The sequence below is a fragment of the Theropithecus gelada genome, chromosome 5, assembly GCF_003255815.1.
Source record: "Theropithecus gelada isolate Dixy chromosome 5, Tgel_1.0, whole genome shotgun sequence".
Classification (NCBI taxonomy): domain Eukaryota; kingdom Metazoa; phylum Chordata; class Mammalia; order Primates; family Cercopithecidae; genus Theropithecus; species Theropithecus gelada.
In genome coordinates this window covers 181,999,993-182,009,446 of record NC_037672.1, presented here as the reverse complement: position 1 = coordinate 182,009,446, position 9,454 = coordinate 181,999,993, and the positions used below count along the sequence as shown (strand labels likewise).

General features: G+C 46.4%; 1 long non-coding RNA gene across 1 annotated transcript in view; it reads right to left on the bottom strand.

The window, feature by feature from the left end:
* Window positions 1-249: 249 nt before the first annotated feature.
* Window positions 250-9,454, bottom strand: part of LOC112624772 — a 55,972-nt gene continuing 46,767 nt past the window's right edge. Inside the window, exon 9 of the long non-coding RNA XR_003119471.1 lies at window positions 250-595. This is a non-coding gene — a long non-coding RNA (uncharacterized LOC112624772). The remainder of the gene's footprint in view (window positions 596-9,454) is intronic.

Here is a 9,454-nt window from a genome sequence, read left to right as displayed (position 1 = left end):
TGTTGGCCAGGCTGGTCTTCACCTCCTGACCGCAGGTGGTCCACCCACCTCAGTCTCTCAAAGTGCTGGGATTACAGGTGTGAGCCACTGCTCCCGGCCCAGAGCAACTCTTTTCATCGACACTAGATGAGAAATCCAGAGACAGAAAAGAAACTTGCCGAAGGATAAAGATGAAATAATAGTAAAATTGAACCCAACTCATATATAAATAAGTAATGAAAGTAAATTTTAATCCTTTTACACATTATAGCACTTTTCAGCCTTTTATTTTCTACTCAGTATTGGCTGTTTAAAAATAATTTTGTTCTCCAATATTTCATTTTGTATTTGAAGCAAAATTAATCTGCCTAGAGAACAATACTTCTGTTAAACATTGTGCTTTTTCAATTGTGTTTATAAAATGCATTCCATTGGTGTTCAGATTTGACATTCTGGGCATGGGGCATCCTGTTGCATTAAGAATAAAAGGCTTCCTCAGGTTTGTGGGAGAATTTGATTATTGAGCCACCCAGATCTCACAGGGCTGGAGTCACCAGCAAAATGTTACAGAGATATTGTAGTTCAGCTGCTTACAATTACACAGCATTATCTCCTCCTGAAAGAGAAAGATCCGGTGAGTGACAGATTGTCAAATACCTACCAAAGAAGACCCTCTTGTTTTCAGGGACCAAACTAATTAGTTCAACAAACAGGGATTATGAGTCCACCATGGGCCCTGTTGTCATTTAGAGACAAATTTAAGACACATATTTCTTGAGTTGGTGAAAAAGAAAATGAAATAATCATGCCATTGAGCGCTAAAGGGTCAGAGCAGTTATGGAGTAAAACCCCTTCATTTTATTGCATATGAGAAACCGAAATCCAGAGAGGGACCTGGGGCAAACGGCTAGTCAGTTATGCGCTGGACCTTGAGATTCCTGCTTCTGACTCCCAGGCCAGGGCTCCACGCAGTGCCCTAAGGGGTCAAGGAGGATGTGACTGCCCCCGATTGTATGCAGGCTCGGTGTGAAAAGGGAGACAAAGACTCTCACTCAGCCTGCTTTTCTTAGAATTTTATTCTGCTTTTCTAATTTACTTGTCAGCGTGATTTTCAGTCTTGTCTTAGTATCTGTACTGGTTTTGAATAATGAGGAGAAAACTCTGGAGATTTCCAGCCAGCAGTGATTTAGGTTAGCTTGACAGGGTAGTCCAACATGGATGGATTATCTTTCTTTCTTCCAATAGACAGAACGAGGAAAGGAAATTGCAAGCCTCAGCTGAGACTGGGCACATGATATATAGTGTATTGACCTTGGTTTATGTGAAATAATCACTAAAACCTGCTTGGGGAGGATCTTTTGCTTGATGTTTTTGGTTTTGTTTATGACTGGAAGATAGGAATCCTTTCCTATCTAAATGTGAGGTTGCAGCACATTTTGGCAATTTTTCTAACATATACACATTTTGTATGTTAAGATTTGAAGGAGAATAGACTCCCAAACGTTTTATTGTGCATTGCCCTTAGAATATTCTAAAATGCAGTGAAAATAATTTTAGAAATTTTGATTAAATGATAGATTGCTTCACATTTTATATTACTGTATGACTTTATAAGCTTATGTTACTGATATGAAACTTAGTGAATATATGTACAAATAAATAATTGTAATTCTTTGAAAGGTAGGCAAAAATGATCACATCATTATGATACTTTGTTCTGTAGGGTTGCAAGAAAAGAAATAATATCCTTTGGACAAAAAAGTACCCCAAGCCAGGTGTGGTGGGGTGTGCCTGTAGTCCAAGCTACTCGGGAGGCTGAGACGGGAAGATCACTTGAAGTCAGGTGTTCAAAGCTGCAGTGAGCCATGATCACACCACTGGACTCCAGCCTGGGCAACAGAGTGAGACCTCATTTCAAAAACAAACAAAAAGTATCTCAATTTATAAAAGCCTCTCAATTTATTACAGAATATCCACACAAATGAGGAATATGTTTAAATTTATGTAAATTAATTTAAGGGAATGCACACTGTAACATTTGTTAAATACTGTCCTGTAACTGTTGCTGTTGATTGGATACTCAGCAAAGTGATACTGTTATACAGGACTAGTGCTTTCCACAGTCCCTCAACAGAGGCTGTAGGTTCAGAATTACCCAAATGTTCTTCTCCACTGGGCAGAAATGATTTTCTGTGTGTAACTTTTGGTAACGGAGATGGTCAGAGGTTCCATGTTCCTCAGTGTGGTGGTCACCAGGTGGATTTCATACTACACCAGGTCCCTGTTTTCTAAACTACTCTCTTTCCAGAGCTAAAAGCTGACGTGGATCTTGCTGACAACACGTAGAGTGGGAACCCACTCAAGCCCACTCAGTGAAAAGTCAACCAGTCAAGTGAAAGTGGATGAGCAAGAGGGCAGAGGTGAATGACTGAGGGGTTACTAATAAGGGTTACAAATGGTAAGAGTCTAAGAGACAAATTAACTATCAAATATTTCTGATGGATTCCCCCAAAGGAGTGAGGAACCTTTGCCAGTATTTACTTTCATTTAGACTATAAGTTAATTAATTTCAACACAGTTTACTTTGGCAATTATACCTTGGTGTGTTTACTTATGTGCCAGAGTTCTGCAGGCAAAAGAATGGTCCAATTCAAGGGACAGCTTTTTAGCTTTAAGATGTTTTAAACAAAATGCTAATACTTTTACCTCAGAATAAATAACTCAGTTCCCTTCTTTTGAGTAGACTCAGAATTAGAAAACATTCTGGCTAAATAAAATTGGATCTAGGTCAGCTCTCTCACTTGACAGAGGAGGAAACTGAGGCAGAGAAAGGCGAAGTGACTTTTTCCTAAATCTCATGGTTGGTTATGGGCAGAACCTGGACCAGAACTCAAGTTTCTTGATTCTCAGTTCGTTGCTTTTCTCCTCTCAAAGTCTGTTTTCCTCAAACATGGCTTTTTACTTCATCATATTTTCATTTTCTCAGTCCTACATCTCAGCTCACCCTCACAGGTCCATCCTTTTCTGGTTCCTTTCTACAGGCTACCTTTCTGGCAAGCTCTTTCTGGAGTGCAATGGCATGATCTCAGCTCACTGAGACCTCTATCTCCTGGGTTCAAATGACTCCTGCCTCAGCCTCCTTAGTAGCTGATATTACAAGAGTGCACCACCACGCCCAGCTAATTTTTGTATTTTTAGTAGAGACGGGGTTTCAACCATGTTGGCCAGGCTGGTCTCGAACTCCTGACCTCAAGTGATCCACCCATCTCTGCCTTCCAAAGTGCTGGGATTACAGGCATGAACCACCGCGCCCGGCCCTGGTAAGCTCTTTCTGAAGAGTAGGCTGCTCCTCCCACTCTCTCACTCGCTGTTCAGTCCACTGGCTTGGGCTTCTTCGCCTTGAACTTGCTCTCTCCAAGGTGTCCAGTGACTCTGCATTGCCAGTGAAAATGTCCACCCTCATCCTTAGTTTATCTGACTTCTCTGCAACATTAAACTCTACTGTTCACTCACTCCTTCCTAAAACCACGCATTTTTTTCTTCTTGGCTTCTAGGATACAGTCTCCTGGTTTTCTTCTCTCTCTGGCTTCTCCTTCATGGATTCCTTGGTGGGGTCTGGGTTCTCACTTCTTAAATGGTTGTATGGCCCAGTTACTCTTTTCATGTATATGTTTTTAGATGTGCTCTCGGGCACATCGTTCCTCCTCCATTACCTCTGTGAGGATGACTCTTATGCCCACGTATCTGGCTCAGACCTCTCTCGCTCTCTCTCACCGCCCCCACCTTTTTTTTTTTTTTTTTTTTGAGACAGGGTCTCACTGTTACCCAGGCTGCAGTGCAGTGGCACAATCAATCGCACAACTCACTGCAGTCTCTCAAACTCCTACGATCATGCAATCCTTCCACCTCAGCCTCCCAAGTAGCTGGAACTACAGGTGCACACACCAGGCCTGGTTAATTTTTTATGTTTGTATTTTTTGTAAAGTTGAGATCTCCCTATGTTTCCCAGGCTGGTCTCCAACTCCTGGCCTCCAGCAATTCTCCCACCTGGGCCTCCCAAAGCACTAGGATTACAGATGTGAGCCACCATGCCCAGCCTCAGACATCTCTTTTCAGTTTCAGCCACATATATCTGCTATGAACGTCACCTCAAATTCACCACATTCAAAACCTGTGCCACTTCCTCTGTCTTCTGTATCTTGGTGTCTGTACAAATCAGTAAACAAAGTAACCTAGACTCCCCATTCTCCCTCAATTCACACTTAACAAGCTACCAAGTAGTATAGAAACTATTGCTTTATCATCTCTCCTGTCTTCCTTCATCATCTCCCTCATCTCTACCTTTGATCAAACACTGTTTTGTCTTGTCTGGACTGTAACAGTAGCGTCTTAGCTGCCCTTTCGGCCTCTAGTCTGCCCACCCCTACATATTGCTGGACCCCCAAATACTGCTGGAAGTATGACCCTTCTATTTATTTATTTTTTTTGAGACAAAGTCATACTCTGTCACCCAGGCTGGAGTGCAGTGGCGTGATCTCGGCTCACTGCATCCTCTGTCTCCTGGCTTCAAGCAATTCTCCTGTCTTAGCCTCCCAAGTAGCTGGGATTACAGGCGTGCGCCACCAGGTCCAGCTAATTGTTTTTGTATTTTTTGTTTGTTTGTTTTGAGACAGAGTCTCGCTTGTCACCCATGCTGGAGTGCAGTGGTGCGATCTCGGCTCACTGTAAGCTCTGCCTCCTGGGTTCACGCCATTCTCCTGCCTCAGCTTCCCAAGTAGCTGGGAGTACAGGTGCCCGCCACCACGCCCGGCTAATTTTTTTTTCTATTTTTAGTAGAGACAGGGTTTCACTATGTTAGCCAGGCTGGTCTCGAACTCCTGACCTCAGGTGATCCACGTGCCTCGGCCTCCTAAAATGCTGGGATTACAGGCGTGAGCCACCACGCCCAGCCTGTTTTTGTATTTTTAGTAGAGACAGGGTTTCACCATGTTGGCCAGGTTGGTCTCGAACTCCTGACCTCAAGTGATCCACGTGCCTCGGCCTCCCAAAGTGCTGGGATTACGGGCATGAGCCACCATGCCCAGCCTGTACGACCCTTCAAAACTGCAAATATGATTAGAACCCTTTGGCGTGCATGCCAGATCTTGCATTCGCTGGGTATGGCATTCCTCTCCAGCCTCACCTCCCTTCACCCCCGCACATCCAGCCTCCATCTCAGCCTCTCCAAAACACGTGAAAGCTCTACGATGCACTGCGCCATTTCTTACCTCCAGTTCTCTTCATGTGCTGTTCTTGAAATGCTCCTCCCTTTTTTCTCATTCGCTCACGCTTGTCCTTTAAGTGCAGTTTAAGTGCCACCTCCTCAGAGAGCTTGCTTGCATTCTTCCATCTGACTTAGATGCCTCCTCTCCTCCCTGACTCTCTCTCAGCACCCATTCCATACCCTATTATAATTGTTTCTAAACTGTAAACTCCTCAGAGACCGAGTGCACTTTTAGCCTGGTGTATTAATAGGTAATCGCATTTACAGATTTTACTTGAGTTTTTCCAGTAATGTAGCATATGCATTACAGCACAAGGTGATTATGCCTCCCCAACTTTCTCTGCTTTCCGGAGCTCCCAGGTGTGGGGTGTGGAGGCATGGGCAAGACCATCTACTGCTCGGAGCCGGGAGCTGCAGGTGCCACCTCCTTCCCCTAACCACGCCCCCCCCCCCCCCCCCCCCCCCCCCCCCGCTTCTCCCTACTCTTGCGAGTGAGCCCCATGGCCAAGCTGCTGCGGAGCCAGGAAATGAGACGTCTGGATGCCCAGCTGCTGGACTGCCACAGCTTCCCATGCCATCTTCTTGGCCCCTCCCTACCCCCACCCCAACGAGACTGGGCGAGAGGGGAGGTGTCCGTGCTCGTTCTGCTGACTGGCCCCTTTGGGGGGAGATGGCTGGCCCCAAGACAAGAGATGGTGGTTCTCTAAGCATAGAAGTTGGGAAACTTAGCATCTTTTCTTTTCTCAGTCAATCCCAGAAGTAACAGTAAAATCTAAATTCTTCTTGTTGGCCAAGAGCAATTTTGAGGGCTTTACATTTAATCCTTATGGTTAACCCTATGATGAATGAATTAGCCTTATTATTCTCAATTGACATATGAGGAAATTGAGTGAAAGGAAAGGTTAAGTAACTTAACAAAGTCACCAGCCAGTAAGTGGCAGCGCAGATTCAAACCAAAGTAGGCTGGCGCCAGAGCCCCTCTGTGTGCCCATGGGGCTCCACTGCCTCTCTCCTCAACCAGTTGTTACAGGGAGGTTCACTGACACCCACGGCAATTGTCCAGAGCAGTGTCCGGCAGCCAGGCGTTCCTCCCTGAGCCTCAGTGACCACATGGGATCATGGTGCTTCTCTTTGCTCCTCATTTAATTTTACCTGCTGGATATGGTTTTCAAGTTACAACATCTCTTGGCTGGTTCCCCATGGCTTTTCAAAAATGTTTCTCTTAGAGTTTAATGATTAGTCATCTGCCCACTATTTATTTATACTTTTCATGACCTTTACTTTCATTTGCTTTTACTGCTTTTTTTAAATTGAGAAAGTAATATGCACTCATGAGAAGCTATGCTGATTGCAAAAAGTGGACAGTATGTAGAACAAAAGCATACATTTTGTTCACGACTTAAATGTGGTGATAAAATGTATGCTTTTTTTGTCTGTGACTAACCTAGCCTTCCTTCTAACTCCATCCTCACCTCGCCTCTCTGCCACCCCCACCCACAGACTAGTGGCAAAAAATCAAAAAATAATAATAACTCGTGGCTCATGCCTGTAATCCCAGCACTTTGGGAGGCCGAGGCGGGCAGATCACAAGGTCAGGAGATCAAGACCATTCTGGCTAAGACGATGAAACCCCGTCTCTACTAAAAGTAGAAAAATTAGCCAGGTGTGGTGGCTCAAGCCTGTAATCCCAGCACTTTGGGAGGCCGAGACGGGCAGATCACGAGGTCAGGAGATCGAGACCATCCTGGCGAACACGGTGAAACCCCATCTCTACTAAAAATACAAAAAAACTAGCCGGGCGAGGTGGCGGGCGCCTGTAGTCCCAGCTACTCCGGAGGCTGAGGCAGGAGAATGGCCTAAACCCAGGAGGCGGAGCTTACAGTGAGCTGAGATCCGGCCACTGCACTCCAGCCTGGGCGACAGAGCGAGACTCCGTCTCAAAAAAAAAAAAAAAAAAAAAAAAAAAAAAATTAGCCAGGTGTGGTGGCGGGCGCCTGGAGGCTGAGGCAGGAGAATGGCGGGAACCTGGGAGGCGGAGCTGGCAGTGAGCAGAGATCGCGCCACTGCACTCCAGCCTGGGCGACAGAGTGAGACTCTGCCTCAAAAAAAAAAAAAATTAATAATAATAATAACTCAGTGTCTGATCTTGGTTAAACCTCAGTCTGCCTGGTTGTTTTAGCTGTGCTTTAGTGGGGGTTTCAGCCTGTCTTGGAAGAAAGGGCCCGTCTCCCAGAGAGCTTGTCCTTTACCCTGCTCGTCTCAGTGAGGAGAGGGAGGGACGCGGTGCAGCTGTATGGCCTGGAAGCCAGCATTCTCGCATCTACTGGGTGTCTGTCTGCTATTCCCCGGCTCCCCCGGCCCCGGGCAATGCTCTCTACCCATCAAGGAGACCCTGCAGATCCCTGGTGCTGAAGTTGAGTGTGGAAGGTCAGGGTCCTGTGTGGGGGCAATGCTCCTGGTGGGCGTTCCTGGCTGCCCTGACCTCAGCCAGACTCCTGACAACCTTGCCACGCTTCTGGGTCTGAGGAAGCTTCCATCAACCCTACTCAGGTGGTCTTCCTGCAGCCCTCCACAGAGCCAGTTTACCCTGGCCACGGCAGCTGCCTCTGCTCAGCTTCCCAGCCAGGGCCAGTCAGCACAGGAACCCAAGAGCAGCTCGGGAAAGCTAGCGTGGGTCCTTCTTCCTCTTGATCACACTGCACAACTATAGCATGTCTCACACTGGCTGTGCTGGGTTGGAATGGCAGTCCTCCCCAGAGCCCCACAAGGCAGTCCTCCCCAGAGCTCCACAAGGCAGTCCTCCCCAGAGCCCCAGGCAGAGCTCTCTGGGAGGGTGCCTTGCACTCACCTTTCTTCACCATCCCTCCTGGATGCCACATATTGAAAAACAAAACAAAGTATGGCCTGTCACTGACCAGAGTGCTATTTTCTTTACTGTGTGAGAGAATCCAATGTGTATGAGTCCTGAGGCTTGGGGGCTCGTACACTCAAGGGGCAGATAAAGGAGTGTGAATCTTTACTTTCTTCTCAGTAAAGCTCTATTTTCAGATATCAGTGATTGAAAATTGCTTCAGTTCTTCTGCAGGCATTCCTTCCACAACGTGTAAGTCTAGTGATGCTTGGCTGCAAGTGACAACATCCAGGTAAAAGTGTCTTAAACAATGAAGACACTGATCATCTCAAATGACAACAGTGCTGGGGCTCCAGGCTCCAGGGTTGGTTTGGCAACTCCAGAAGGCCACCAAGCGCCCAGCCTCCAGCTGCCCTGTGCTCCACCATCCTCAGCACGCCAGGTTCTCACGGTCAGGCTCGCCCCGGGGCCTGGGGGAAGCTGCAGCTGCTCCAGGCATCCCTTCAGCAGGCAGCCTCCTCAGCAGGCAGGGGGGGCAAGGGGCGCCTTCGGGGTGGACAGACACCTCCTCAGGTCTCTCCTCTTCTTAGCAGTGAAAACCTTTCCAGAAGCTGTCCCAGCAGACTCCTCTATTTCACGTCATCCCTAACCTTGCCACATGCCCGGAGTTGGAAGGAACACTGGGAAGGAGGGTGCCAGGTGTTTCCACAGCCTCTGCTGTGGGAAGCGGATCAGCTGCCGTGGAGGAAGGGGGTGTAGATGGCTGTGGTGTAAGAAACAGCGGCATCCGCCGCCTGAAACAGACCCTGCTCTTTCCCCGGGCAGGGCTATGCTTTAAGAGCTCTAGGCTTGTGCTGAGAAAAGGAAAATAGAAGAATCCACTAACAATTTTAAAATATTATCTCCTCTATATGGCAGCATACACTATGGATACGTGGTAATATACACTTTTTTGTATTTTACTTTGTTCATTTGACAATGCTAACTTAATCATATACTAAATTCTATGTATACTCGAGTCTATTTCTGGACTTTCTGCAGTGTCGAGTCCTGTGCAGTGTGACGCTTGTGTTGTACACTCTGGCAGGGCTAGGCATCTTTACTACTCTTCAAAATTTGCTTAAATATTTTTGCAAGTATGTTTTTGTAATGTTAGCCCCATTTAGAGCTGAGCTATGCCTTAAAGGCCTGGTTATATTCATGTTTACACACACATATTCATGCTTAACTGGAATTATGTGCTATTAAATAACCAAGCTCCTCTTGTTAGCTATCCCAGGGGGTCACAACTTCAAATTTCTACCTGAGCCAGGCAAGTAATGTAAATGATTGAAGCAGGCTGTAGTTCAAAGATTAAACAT